Here is a 14,909-nt window from a genome sequence, read left to right as displayed (position 1 = left end):
AAATAGGAGGAGAATTATTCCTTAAAATGGATGTTCATTTTGTTCTAAGCATAGTTCATAGCTCTCTCAGCTTTATGCTTCTTTTATTAGCAGATTTACAATTTACTTAATCTTGGACAAGGCATTTTGGGGAATGGAAGTAGGGATTTTTTGGCTTTTATTAACAAACCTTTTACTCTTACACTGGTGTAAGATTATTTTTGGTGATAGGCTCTGCTCCATACATGTTTCGTAGCTGTCACCCTATCTAGACAGAGCTCTTCAGGACAAGGAGAATAATTGGGTAACATAAAAGGTTTGTGATTGTTTGTACAACCTCTGTCCTAGTGGTTCATTTTATAAAACTGTCCTGAGAAATCCTCAGCCGCCCTTGTCAGCTGAACTTTGCTAGGCTGCCACACTTAACTGACCTGTAATTTTCACATCAAAATATTTTTATGTGTATTTCCTGGTATATCAGACTGAACTTCAGAACATGCTGGAAGCAACCCAGAAATCACAAGGGAGGTCACAAGGGCAGGGCAGTATTTTTCACAGTGCTTCAATATGCTTGCAGTTCCAACTAGAATTGAGTGGAAATGAAGTAACAATAAATTTGTCAAAAAAATAATGACTTTTAAATTTAGTTTTTATTGTTCTATGTCTGTTAGAGTCTATTCAGTGATTTGCAGAATGGTCTCTGTTTCCTTCACATATGCAGAATAATTAATTTATTTCCAATAAAGTTGTCTGATCTCAGCTTTTCCCGGCAAATTTAGATAATAAAATGTTATTTTTCTGAAAGATATGTCTGAAATATATGTGGAAAAATATAATTTAAATATTTCCCTTCAAATTCTAGATAGAATTAAATTATTTCCTCTTATTAGAGGAGAAGTGGAGAATAGAAGGACTATAAACATGCCATGAGAAAATGAACTTCTAGTCCACATTCACTTATCTCTTTTGTCCCTGACATAAAGTTGAGAGAAACAATCCTTGTATTAGGTCATAAGTTCTCAGCTGAGTTCTGATCACCCATTTATATTTCTGCTATCCTGAAGTCCAGGTGGAAACAGTATAGTCCACAGTTGGTTCATCATCTTTTAAAGGCATGTTATTAATCTACTGTAATAAAGAAGAGTCCCTAGGTTAGTCCCTGCTGGGTCTGGAACGGAAGTGGAATAGTGAAAACTATGAAAAACTCTTCATTGATTCCTCATTCTTTTTCTCAAATAGGTTATTTATAAAACCTAAAAACTGTTTGAGTCATAATCTTACTACAGTTCTGTTTGGACTGTATATTCCTCTGGACACAAAGCATGTTCCATGGTGTGTCTGTGGTGCAAAATCATCCCAAAGGGCAGAGATGGCCTAGGGCTCAGTGTGGGACAGCAGCAGCCACCAGCTTCAACTAATTCCTCTATTCCTTCAGTCAGAGAGCTGCTCTGTTCTATTGAACACAGGTTGGGGTACAAAGCTTGCTGTAACATCTCAGCCCAGGCTAGAGAGCTGCTCCCTGGCACTGAAGCACCCTAAACCTCCCAGGGAACAGATTAGAGTTGAGTCAGCCTTCTTCATCTTGTCCTTGCTCTGCAGGACGGGGCTGTGTCAGCAACCAGAGCCTTTGGGCAGCGTGCAGGGAGCATGCCTGGACAATCAGGCACACTTTGCATTTAGCATGGATGTGGTGTAGGTGTGCAAACACTGATTCCATTACAGCAGCAGGCCTGCGCCGCCTCCTTTCTTCCCACGCCTACGAGCCTTGTGACTTAACTGCTGGTGTGCTTTGCTCTGTGCAGCTGGGAAAGATAACTCTGTCTGGAGGCAGAAATTAAAATCACTGTAGCTTTGAGATATGTGTAAGAGCCTTTATGAGTTTAAATCCTGCTGCTGCTCTATTAGCTTGGAACTAGACATGCCCAGGGCATGTTCACTGAGCATCATTCGTTTGAACAAGAGGCTGTAGTGGTTGTGCATGTGATCCTAAAAGTGAGTGTTTAAGAAAGATGTTGCTGACTCATAGACCTGTCAGATAAAAGCAGTATTCAGAGAGGACACAATAGCTGACCTTTTGCCAGCTTGAATATAAAGTTAATTTTCAGTAGGACTGTGTAGACTACTGAAAAGGAAGGCAGAGTATCTTGTAGAGAAAAAAATTCAGAAACAGAGACAAGTTTTAAGTGACTTATGGGATCTCTGATTAGACTATTGCTCAGCAAATAAGGAGTTTGTTTGGAGGATTCTCTATTTGTATTGTTCTGTTTATCTTTTAATCTAACTGCAAATTCTAAAAGTTGTGGGTAAAATGTATTAGTACACAGAGCAATTTGACACAGCACAGGAACTGTTAGCCAAAGCCCAAAGTCTCTGCAGTGGAGGGGAAAACAACACCTTGTCCAAGGAAAGAAAGAGAGCTGGAATCTGAGTCAATGTTATTGCAAAATGAGAGAATAAACATCTCTTCAAACACCAAACCTTATGGAGGATGCCTAAAATTTTCCTAGGTGGCTGGGCCTTCCTCTGAAAACTGTCTTGCAACAGATTAATTAAGGCAGACAAGCTTCATAGAATCAGAGAATATGCTGAACTAGAAGGGACCCATCAGGATCATTGAGTCCAATTTCTGGCCCTGCATGGGACCCCCAAGAATCCCACCAGGTCCCTGACAGCATTGTCCAAATGCTTCTTGAGCTTTGACAGGCTTGGGGTTTTTTTAATATTTTTATTTTTTAAATTTTTGCAATGGAGGCAAACCATTCTCTTTATAACAGCTTCTGATGTTTCAGACAGCCATTATGACAGGATGAAATACTTCTCTGTATTTAATTATCAAGTTTTTAATTTGAATTTATCATGAGACTGGTTGAGTAGAGTCTGTAAAATTGTCAGGCAAAGGAATCTTCTAAAAATAAAATGTTGTTAGCAAGATACTCAGTGTGCATAAGATGAAGGAATTTATAAATAGATTTGGGAAGAATTTAACTCATTATAAAATAAATCAAAGATAGATTTTTAGTGATATGGCCATGTTTCAAAGTTATTTTAAAGGAGCCTAAATCTCCACTGTGGAGATTTTGTCTCATTCTTTCTCTGGCACCAGGTGTTCTCCAGCCCCACAATGAAAGGCAGCGATAGGAGAGAGCCTGTGTGGCACAAAGCAGGCACAGAGCTGTCTGCAGCAGCAATCAAGGGATCTCATTATTAATGAGCCTTTATCTCCTCCCACCTCCTTTTTGTTGTTGTTTTTTTTTCAATCAGAAGTGTCATGAGTAGCCTCCCTGGAAAGAAAAGTGGATCCATCAGTGGGGGTGGCTCCCAGGAATCTGTTGCTCAGTGGCTCAGAGCAGGAAGGGTTTGCAGTGCAAGCTGCAGTGGGAGCCATGCCTGCTGTGGGAACAAGGAGTAGCAAAGAGACAGAGTCAGTGTGAAGCCATCACATTTTGTGAGAGCTCTGCTTCTGAGTTAATGCTACACTTCCTCAAACAAAAATTTACCTAGAAGGAGATGGAGGGCATTCTTTGTAAAAATTTTTCCGGGTATACCACCAAGAGAAAGAAAAAAGAAATAAGCTGTACAAATTACTATTAGGAAAAAAAAAAAGTTTTTTCTCTTAATGATGGTTTCTCACAAAATCTCAAAGTACTAGGTAGTTGTATTGTATCCAATTACTTGCTGCTTGTTATATGTTTCAGCCACAGTGTAAAATTTGTTTAGACATTGTAAAAAACATTTGAAAAAAGAAGATAATTATGTAGATTTGACATATTGTGCTTTTAAAAATGGAAGTCCTGCTCAGCCTGACTGTTAGCTATTCATCTTAGCAATGAGACCTTTTAAAGTTGCTTTTGAATGAAAATATATCTGGAAATAAAGTTATTATCTGAATTTAATTGCATTATTTCAATTTCCATTCCAAGACCCATGATTTACTAATTCCTCATAATTGGAAAGACAAGCCTTTTTCTTATGTTCTCCAGCCAATTAGATGATAAGAGAAAGTGCCTGGGCAAACAGTTTGTCTGTGTCATGGGAGGAGAACTGAGACATTTTGCTTAAATGGAAGTAGGAGTGAGATGCAGCTACGGAAGGTTTTTGTTCTGTACCAGGATGAGTGAACTCACCAGGAATGCACTTTAAACTCTCTGCTCTCCCCATGCTTTGGGTTGTACTGGGGAGTGATCTGGGCACACCAAGCAGGATCCTTACAGCCAAATCCACAGCTGTGTTTTCAGAGTGAGCTGATGTGCTCCAGCTTCCCGTGGATCCTCATCCCCACAAGGAGAGCCCAGAGTGATTCCCAGCACTCCCCTGCCACAGAGGCCCCCGTGGGCTCACTTTGGTGTTTAACACTGAATATCTCACTGCTCACACCTGCTCTTACTGCACTGTAGGACATCTTAAAGTGACATGATCTAAATGTGATGAATGATGTAATTATAATCTATAGCAAGATTAATTGCTGCCAGTGAAGAAGAAATAGTAGTTAGAGGAAATAAAAAAGATTTTAAAGAAGAAATAATAGATTAAATAAAGCACACTTCTGCTGTCTTCCTTATACACCATATTTTTTTAGTATTTAAATTTATACTCTCTTGGAAGCTGAGGGAGGCTGTGGATTAAATATTAAATTATTTGTTATGTTTTCATGTATTAGTCACAATACTGCATTGGAGTGTGCACCAAAGCAGAAAGAAAATGTGGTTTTTATTAGTTGAATATAGGGGCCCTTTTCTTGCTTACCATATTTGGGGAACTTATTTTCAGTCTCAAGGGAGATATTTAATAAAAATTATTTTTAAACCCAATGAAGAAGTAAAAAGCAAGAAGGAAATAAATCTCTTTAATTGCTTGCAAATTCCCTTGTTGGCATGCCATTTTCTATTACTTTCATTCATATTTTGCTACCGTATTGCAAGCCACACTGACAGCCTGTCCTTACTTATTTTTTATTTGCAGTTCTATTTGAGAACATGAATATTTTATCTGACTGCTTCACAAAGCAAGAAATTTCTCTGGGAATTGCATCATTTAAGAACTTGGTTGGGGTGTTAAGAATGTAGCTTGATTTCAGGGGCCAAATCTTCATGTAATAATATGTTCAAGAATTGTCTTTCTGCTTTCTGACTTACTGGTCATGACTGGAGATTGTGGGGAATGCACATATTTTAAAAACACCTAGTTAAAAAAACCACCTGAATTTAAATCTCTTGAAAAAATCTGATTTTGTCTCCTTCCTCTGAAGGGATTATTTCCTTTCCAGGAACAAACTTAATGGTGAAGTCACTGAAGTTTGGATTACATAGGATTTTTATGGAATTGAGAAAACTGCCAAAAATCACTGAGCTTGAGCGGATCCAGAAAACCAGGGTGGTCACATAAGAATCATGAATGTAGACTTTTATGTAAAATTTTATCTGCTGCTCTTGAATGCTTTTCTCCTGACTGTGTAAAGATGCCTTGTTAAGAAAAGATTGTTGTAATTTATCAAGCAATTTGTTTTTGTATAACTCCTAACAGGGAAACTGAAAGTGATCAGAGAGAAACATTATTTTTGGTTTGAAAAGCAAGGAATTGGAACATTTGGTTTTAGTAATAGTGGAAACTGGAAACAATTCTCGCCCTTTAGAATTCTGCTTATCTTCTTGCTCCATGATAAGTGAATAATGATCAGTGTCATTTCTTTGTGTGGTGGCTCATATGTAACTGATGAACAGTAGATTACAATACATGTCAACACTGATGAAAACAGAAAACTGATTTTTCTAATAGAAAATGTCACTAAGAGCAGTTAAGATTATATTCTTCTGATATAGGAGAGAGATTTTAAAGCATTATTTTAAACATTGCTACCTCTCACTGATGGACACGAAGTATTGAGGGTTCCCCAGACAATCACACACAGCAGCCGCTTCTTTGTGAGGCAAAAGCCTTTTTTGCAGGGTTTTCTCAACCCTTAAATGAACTTCTCTGACCAGGTTACCCTGATTGGTAGAGGAATAACACCTCTCTCATCCCATTGGAAAACACCAAGAACATCTGTTCAGTATTGTTTTGAGAAAGATAATCTATTTACAATAAAACAATCCTTGAAAGAAAACTGTTCCCAGGAACTTTTCCCCTGGGAAACAGATGAGCCCCTGACAGGCTGAAACTCTCTCAGGCTCAGAAATCATGTCCACATACCTCAGCATTGTTTTCCTCAATTTTTCATAGATGATAAAGAAGACAAGATGGTTATATATCATGACATTAGAGATTAAGTATAAAAAGCAAAGTCTGGAGTTCTTTAATTGTTTGTTTTCTATGTACTTTCTAATCCTCTGTTTTTTACCATTGCTTTTCCTATGCTGACCCTCCCAGTTCACCAGGAGATGTACTGGCTGCCTGGAAATGTCAGGTGAACACCAAAGTGTGCCAAAGCAGATTCTTATACAGTCAGATTCCTCATCTGAGATAGCAGTTGTAATAAAGTATATTTAATGTCTTAAACATTTGAATGGACATATGCTAAAAGGTGTGGGAAAAGTTCAAAGATACAACAGCAACACATGGCTATCAATTTAGTGAAAGTGATTTAAAGTGAATAACCCTTATTAAGTGAAATTGTGAGCAAAACACTTATCAATGCTCGTACACAACTTAGCTGAGTTTGGTTGCTTATGAATATGCATTGTACATTTGATTATTTTAATTTTAAAGTTCTTCAGTGAGCAGGGTGGTACTCACACCTTCTAGGCCTGAGATACCAGAATCACAATCCCTCATGTCACAACAACAAACAGAGATTTTTGTTTTCAGTTCTCTGATTTTGCACAACTGTTTTGTTGAAACAGAGTGGAAACCATATATAATGTCTCCTAAAATAAGAACTGCCCTCATTCTTTGGATGTATCCAGCTCCTGTTTATTTGGTGAACGGAATCTCTGCATGGATATCCAAGGCATCCCAGGACCCTGGTATACTATCAGTGCTCAGCAACCTTTCCTTGAATTTGTAACCTTATAAATTATTTTCAATGAGCCAACTGGGTTAGAAGCATCACAATTAGTTTGAAAATTATTTTGAAAATTATTCTCTTTTCCTTTCTGAGAGTTAGCTATGAGTTAGTAGTGCTTGTTTCTATAGAGAGGTTTGTCTCTGTGAGGGAAGGTGGTCCTGATGCATTTGACACTAATTTCTGTCATAGTGTTTAAAAGGCTTGATTTTAATCAGATGTCCAGAGGTTTAGTTCCAGAATTCCCATTATCCTAATTAGTTCAGCAGAATGAAATTACTCAATGTACTTCCAGGCAATTATTTCACCCTTCAGCTGCTGGCATGATATTAAAAAAAATAGATCATGTCATTTATGCATTCCCAGAAATACACCTTGTTAGCTGTGCCCTGGACTCAGGAAATCAAGTGTCTAAATAATGAAAATGTGCACTGTTGAAAATTATAAAAAAAGACCGAGACTCTGTTGTCAGCGTCATGTCTCAGTTTGTGGCACTTCCTTTCCAAGAAGTGCATAACACAAATAAAAAAGTAGTGACCTTGATTCATCTTCATAATAGTACTATCACTGAGTAAGTGCAGGCCAGAATTTTGATGCTATTTGTATATTAGTTTTAGAGGAAATGCCTTGCTGTCTTCAGTGCAACAAAGAAAATTATTCAAGAATGGCATGAGGAGGTGAAAAAGAAGGATTCCAGTCATCACACTGAGTACTCTTACAGTAGCTAGAGGCTCAGGGGTTTTTTGGTGTCTAATTGAAAGCAGAGGTAATAATACTGTTCATGTTAAAATTGTGGCCATTGATGCTTCAGAATTGTGGAGTTGTTTGTTAAAATCTTGATTGCTACTTTAAGGATGGTGTAAAAACCAAAGGGGCTGGCTGACCATTGCAGCCAAAAGCTGATGTGTCGTGTCATGTGGAAGGGACTGATGCATATCCCAGGGCCTTATTCCCAGCTCTGTGAGCTGACATTTGGCTGTATGAAAATGTGGGGGAGTGCATTGCCAAGTGGAGCTGGTGGGGAAGCTGCAGCCTCTGTGACAGACACAAAGTTGAACACAGCTCAGAGTGACGCAGGCAGCCCCCAGTTTGGGTGACATTGTCAGCTTTCAGCTGGTGGATTGCATGTCCAGCTACTGAAAAGCTGCCACTTGTCTGTCTGTCTGCACTGGGCTGGGCACTGGATTTTTTTAAAGCCATGTCTGTTCTGCCTATTGTCTTCTAAGGTTTCCAATTGTTTCCAACTTCTTGCCATAGAGAATAGTGATTATTTTTGGAGATTAATCCTGTAGGTGCCTGGTTCTCACATAGGAAGTTCTATAAGAAATATTTGCTGGTTTTATTTTGGATGATATGTTATTCTTTCGACTCCTGCTTACTTTCTTATTTGACAATTTTGCTTTCTCTTTGTAGAAAATGTATCTCTAAAGGTCATACTGGCAGTTATCTCATACACCCAAAATAGCTGACTTTAACACATTTCTTTCTCCCCTCTTTCAAATAAATCTTGCTACTGCTCTGAAGCAGTGCTTTTGACTAATGAGAGCTATTGCCAGGCTTCCCTGTTATGACACTTTGTTAGAAATGTGCCTAACATACAAAAGTGATGGCTCACTGGGCTTTCATCACTTCTTAGCCACTGTCACATTTAGGATCAGTGTTTTATTTGGAGCTCAGTGATTCAGTTCAGATCTCTCTAATTCTCAAGGGAGGCTGCTCACAAGAGCAAAAATTCAGTTTTCATACAGACTTGTCTTCAAAGTCCTACATAAAATACTACCTTAAAAGAACAGCACTGTTACTGAGTGGGGCATGAATTGTCTGTAACCTGGTAGAAAGGTAAAATATAGCTCCACTTCATTAAGTAAGACCAGATGTCTTTTCTGACTAAGAGTCTGTTTAGACATTTGTAGAATTCCTTGGTTTTGGAACAGTTTCATCATATCTGTCCTTCTGTAGATCATTTGGTACATGGATCAGACAGAATTTTATCAAAGGCCTGTTCACATGCAATAGAGCGGTCTCGTGTTTCTGAAGAAGAGCAAGTTCTCTGATTCTTTCAAAGATGTGAGCAAATTCTGCACCATATTGAGTGCCCTTTAGCTGCAGGTGAAGAATTCAACAGCTTGTGGGAGTGCTAATTAGTGCTAATAATAACTTCAGTGACCTGCCTTGGCTTTAAAATGCCTGACAGAAATTGCCCTGTCCTGGAAGGACAGAGATTTTGTTTCTGTGTACATCTGATTAGGGATGCTCATGCCTACATGTTTCTGTGTTTAATGATCACACACGATTACCAAGTCACTGCTTGTGTATGAATAAAAAAGAAGTGGGTGGTGTTGGGGAATCAAGAGGAAAAAAAGGCAAAGAGACCTCCTGAAAATACTACACCAGAAGTCTGTTATTAAAGGGATTTCTTTTGTAGTCTAAATAGCCTTATTAAAACTAGAAATAGTAATAGGAAAGCATTAGATTAGGAATTGGATTATTCAAAATTAAATCTTTTCTCTTTAATTTTGGTACTTTTTCTCTGGTTACTCTGCTGAAATATGTATGAAGGGTCTGAGGAAAATGGAAACAGTAATTTGAGCAAGTACACAAAGAGCTCCAAAGTATGAAATTTTTATTTCATCTGGATAATAGGTTGCTGATGGTGCAGAAAACAATTGTATTTTTGAGGATATTGCCCTAGACCTTTCTAATATGAAATTTATTAATGCTAGCCAGGAAAACAAATTATTTTATGAGCTGGAATGTTAAATTAGGGGTTTTCTGACTTCTCGTTCTTTTGCTAAAGTGAGTTTGAAAATCAATCAAATTCGAGGAAAGCATCTTTAAAATAGTAATAGAGGCTTAGTTGAATGATACAAACACTGGTAAGGTAGCAGATTTACTTATTTTTTTAATTGAGGACAAAAATATAAAGTTAAAAAATTGTGACTCATTGTTTTGTTCCTATTTGGATTCATTTGGCTTCAGCGCTGCCCAAGAAACTCTAAACAGAATTGTTGCCTATCTTGCTGCCACCCACCCACTCCTGACCTCCTGCTGTCCCACCATTGCCCCAGCACAACTGGTCTCTTAATTGCAGAGTGATCAAGATCAGGGAGCTTATGCAGCTAAAAAGTAGGATGAGCAAGAAAAACCAGGATTGGATTTGTTTCCAAGTTGATTGGCTACAAGAGGAATTGTAGAATCACTGTGTGACTCCAGGGAACTGTGGTGGCCGGGGAGAGCCCTCTGAAGTGCCAGCAGCAGTGGCCAGAGGGAAGGGATGCTTAAGTTCTTAATGTCACCAAGTGACTCATGAGCTACAGTCCTTCCCTTTACATTAAGATGTCTCCCATGACTGGACACTGGTGAAGTACAAAGCATAAAAAGTCAAGTATTTGAGGCCTTGCTTTTCCCCAGAGCTGCAAAGGTGCAGAATGTCTTTAGTCTCATTTTGGTTACTGTTAAAGAGTATCCTAGAAATCAAAGAGCAAAGAATATTCCCATTTGGTTGCCTTATCATAGTCAATTAAGCTTCCTCAGGAACACAGTTGTGTATTGAGGGATTAACTTGCTGCACAGCAAGAGGGAAAGTATTGGTTTACTGCATTTTCCAACTACCCATACCATCCCAGAGAGTGCAATATACAGTCAGTGTGGAAATATCACAGAAAGTCTGTGGGGAAAGCTACTACGTTTTAATGAAATGAAGGGATATCTGAAACAAGCAGTCTTCCATCTGGAAATTCTAGGGATCCAGAGTATTCTGTAGTACAACATTTAAGTTCTATGGCTATGTTGGCTTTGGAAACCAGAAATGCAGGTAGCCAATAGCTGAACTGTGACTTAAAGTAGATTACAGAGGAGCTGTAAAAGATCCTTCAATCACTTACTATAGACACAAGATTCATTCGTTTGGATAGCTCTGGACTTGGTCCAGAATGTCTGAAAGGAAGATCAGAAGCAATGAAGTGCTGGGTTTGCTGGGTGCTAAGTGTTGCTCTGATTCCTGTGTTGTGAGAAATCCTTGTCAGCTCAGAGTACCCAGGCCCTGAGAAGATGTCTGAGAATTTGGTTCCCTTCTGCACATCAGGATTATCATATTCAAAGTATCCAAAGTGTTTTTTTTTCTAAAGCCAGTTTAAGAACTAGCACTGATACTTCATAGACTGAAAATCACTAATAATTTAAATTTTTTTGGTATGCCCATAAATATATGCTCTTTGATGATATTCAGCGGAGTAGCATTTTATTAAAATGAATGGCAAGAGACATCTTAAGGCCAAGCAGTTATCATCAGTAATTGACTAACAATGTTCTGTAAATTCAAACATTTTCAATGAATATACACCATCATCATAATCTAGAACAGAAAGATAGAAAGGGGCATGGGATCATAAGAGAAATCGTAATCCAAGGTGTAAATATATGAATTTATTAAAATTCCAGAAATGGGTTTGGGAGAAGGGTTGTGCAAAACTTCTTCTTGGACGGAATAATACATCATATTCCTGGTTTTATTTTTATTCTCTAAGAATCTCAGTGGTAGTTGTGCTAATTTCTTCTACCAGATAGAACACAATGTATTCAGCCATGGGAATGTATTCTTCCCATTGCCACTTCCTGTGAGTTATGATTTAGGGAGATTAAAATAGTAAGCAGCACAAGTGTCTCCTCTGGGAGCTGGATCAAAGACTCTGAGTTTTGCTCCAGTTCCAAATCTCCATTGCATTCTTTAGGGTGACACGGACACTACCAAGCCAGAAGGTGCTGAGGGACACATTTCTTGGCTGAAATTTCTTACAAAATTTGTGATTCCTTTAAATTAACATATTAAAGTAAAAGATCACATTGTGGTCACAGAGCATGTGAGAAGAGACTAAGGCTATTTAATGGCATACATCAGGATCGTGCTGAACTCCTCTCTCCAGGAAACAGTGCTGAGATTGCTCTTGAGATGGAGGTGGAGTTCTGACAGAGAGGGAAGGCACATTCAGTTTTTGGAAAGAGTGAATCCTGAATGTATCTGTGCCCTAAGAAACGTGTGGAAACCTCACAGTGCTCTGTGGGACACACTACCGTCCTGGTGTAGAGTGGAGGCTGAAGTGTATTAAGCTTAGGAATTTCACCATGTTTGAAATGCCTTATTGGCTAGAGGAATGCTTTTGGGGTTTTTCCCTGCCTACCTTGGTGTGTCCCAGAGAGCAGTAAGTACAGGTCAGCTGGAGCAGGAGGAGTTGTCTTTGTGGTGAAGGCAGTAAGGCCCAGCTCCTCTCACTGTTCCATTGCGCTGCAGTCAGCCATGGAGCCTGGGGATAATGAGGCACTCACTGCTCAGCTGGAGTAGAGATGACTGAATTAAATTGTAGTGGTCAATGAAAACCAGAAGAGTAACTTTAGTACTGCTCACTGAAATGTTTTGTGTGGGAACCTTTTCAGAGCTTTATTGGGATTTCTGATAAAAACACCTCATTAGTACCTCAGCTTTCATGACAGTTTGGTGTCATCCACTAAGAAAACAATGATTTATGATGTTCCTTACAAAAAAAACTCTTCCCAATTAAAAGAACAAGCTCTGCTTTCTATTTCTGGGTAAGCAGAAGGTAAGCACGATGGATAAAGACCACAGTAGATTTTCAGATGATGTGCCAGCTGGCTTTCTGTGTAGTTTCTAGTGCTTTATGCTGGTAGCTGTGTTTTTTACATTTGATTATCCTCCATTCCCTTCTTTCTTTCTTTTAGGTCTAGACTCTAATTCTGCAGTCCACTCTCATTCTACAGTCCACTCTGCTCATATCTGTACTGACAGAAGAGCAGGCCAGAGAATTACCTGTAATCTAGTCACAGTTCCCTCCATTTCAACTGGTTCTTGAAAATATGCAAAAACTGCTTTGGAGTTATTTTCAAGTGTTCAGGGAAGACTCCATTTGTCTCCTGGCTGCCGTTGGTCCTTCACTTGAAAAGCAGATTTGGGAATCCTGCACAGATATAGTCTGTGAAAGTCTTGTTTTTGAGGGTGAACCTCTGCTCTGGGTCATGCTTCATCCAGCTTACTCTCATTTGCATAAACACATTAAATGCAATTAGGGCTGTCAGGTTTTCTTGTAGTTTATCTAAGAACTGTGGTGTAGGTGGCAATTTATATGTTGTCATAGACAAGCTATTTTAGTCAGGATCAGTTATGGAATTGTTCAGATATTTGAAAGGTCCTTAAGGTGCTGGCTCTAGTGACTCACAGAAAAGTAATATTGAAGCATTAATAGGAAATGGAGTCTAGGATGAGACATCAAAAAGGAGTTCAAGCAGATACTAAGGACTTGATTCAATACCTCTAGAAGGTTTTGGGGCATTTTTACATAATGTAATTCAGTAAGAAAGATGAATAGTTTACAGAGATGAATTTGGCACAATAAATTGAAGTTAAGTAATTTCCACATGTCCTAGTGGCACTGCTAATTCATATTGTTATTTCTTTCTCATGGTACAGGCACCAAAAGTAATATTCTGCTTCAGTAAATAATAATCAGTTTCAGAAATACAGTAGTATTGTAGACAGTAGTCATGTCTTTCTGAAAATAATGATAAGGGTTTTAAATAGTATCCAGCATTCTTACAAATAATTAAATTTTTCAAACAATTTTTGAAGATTGTAAGCTCTCTTGTGAAAGCATTACCTGCATGATACTATTTAAAATATTGTTTTGTAGTGAATAAAAATTGCCCAAACTTTTCCTCCTCAAAAAAACCAGAGCTTCTTCCATGTCCCTTCTATTCCTAGTGTCAAACCCTAAAAAGTAAACCTTGAAGGCATTTTTACTGTCATCCGAAGTCAAGAGTACAAGTGACATAAATATTAAAACTAGCAGTTTAAAAACTAGTGGTGAAGTACTTATACTAGTATTTCACCACAACACAAAAAAACCCCAAACATATGGAAATGTAACAAAAAAAATACTAGCTTCTTCAGTATGAATATCATTTTTAACACCTTTTTTTTTGTCAGAAAGTCCACATAATTTAATTATTTGTATTTTTATAACAACTCATAGAATTTCAGTCAGAGGTACACTTTAGTCTCCAGACATGATAATTACCTGGACAGTATATTAATTATAAAGTGATTTGCCTGGTAAATAAATTAGAATGTATTTTGATATTGTATATATATATATATACACATATTTATTACTACAACTAAGGAACACACATACACTGCCACCCCAATTTGACAGAATCTCTAATATGAGTGACTTTTGGAAATGCAGATTGGCAAACATGGAGTTAAACCTTAACTGATATGCTCCAACATCCCTTATGACCCATTGCTGCTGAAAGAGAGAAGAGTGGTGCTTGAAAGAGTAAGTAAATTCTTCACTCTGACACTATTATTATAGATTACTTGGAGACTGAGATGCATGGAGTACAAGTGATCTAATATAGACAAGATTTTAAAATGAAAAATTTCCTCTCATCAGTGTTTCTATCTAATGGTTTACAATGTTAGCATTAAGATACAGGAGAACATGCCAGTGTAGCAGAATTCTGGGGGAGTTTTTCAGCTTCAGGCACAAAGCAAAATCAAAAATATGTGTATGTTTCTATTTGTGTCCTTGGACCTGCTCTGTCATCATCTCCTCCATGGTTTAGTGCCTCCCTCTGTAAGCAATATACAAATTTAGAAAATGCTTTTTGGATCAAATATTTCAAACCAACAGAAGTTCAAAGGTTTGTCTCATAAAATTTGGGTTTTCAGATTGGACATGCTGGTTTAACTCCAGAGAGCATTATGTGTATAAACACCTTATTTCCTCATATTCAGTATTTCTACATCTCTTTTTTGTTATTTGTTGCACTTGGAGCAACACCAGGAATTCTGGAGGCCAAATAGGAGCCCAAATATATACAGTATTATTGATAAAAGATTCAAAAGATTTTACTGGAC

The 14,909-nt window shown here is 38.0% G+C and overlaps 1 protein-coding gene across 7 annotated transcripts in view; it reads right to left on the bottom strand.

Annotated features, from left to right (window-relative positions):
* Window positions 1-14,909, bottom strand: part of LIPC (lipase C, hepatic type) — a 77,384-nt gene that overhangs the window by 31,549 nt on the left and 30,926 nt on the right. The window contains exon 1 of one of the 7 annotated variants that reach the window (XM_086849038.1): window positions 3,209-3,369. The exons of the other annotated variants lie outside the window; for them this stretch is intronic. The gene's annotated coding sequence lies outside the window, so the exon portion shown is untranslated. Of the gene's footprint in view, window positions 1-3,208; window positions 3,370-14,909 lie in introns of those variants that run through there. 7 annotated transcript variants of the gene reach the window in all.

This window comes from Cyanistes caeruleus, chromosome 13, assembly GCF_971803275.1.
Source record: "Cyanistes caeruleus chromosome 13, bCyaCae1.hap1.1, whole genome shotgun sequence".
Taxonomy (NCBI): domain Eukaryota; kingdom Metazoa; phylum Chordata; class Aves; order Passeriformes; family Paridae; genus Cyanistes; species Cyanistes caeruleus.
Note: the sequence above shows the minus strand (reverse complement) of the source record. Positions and strands in the feature narration are given on the sequence as shown.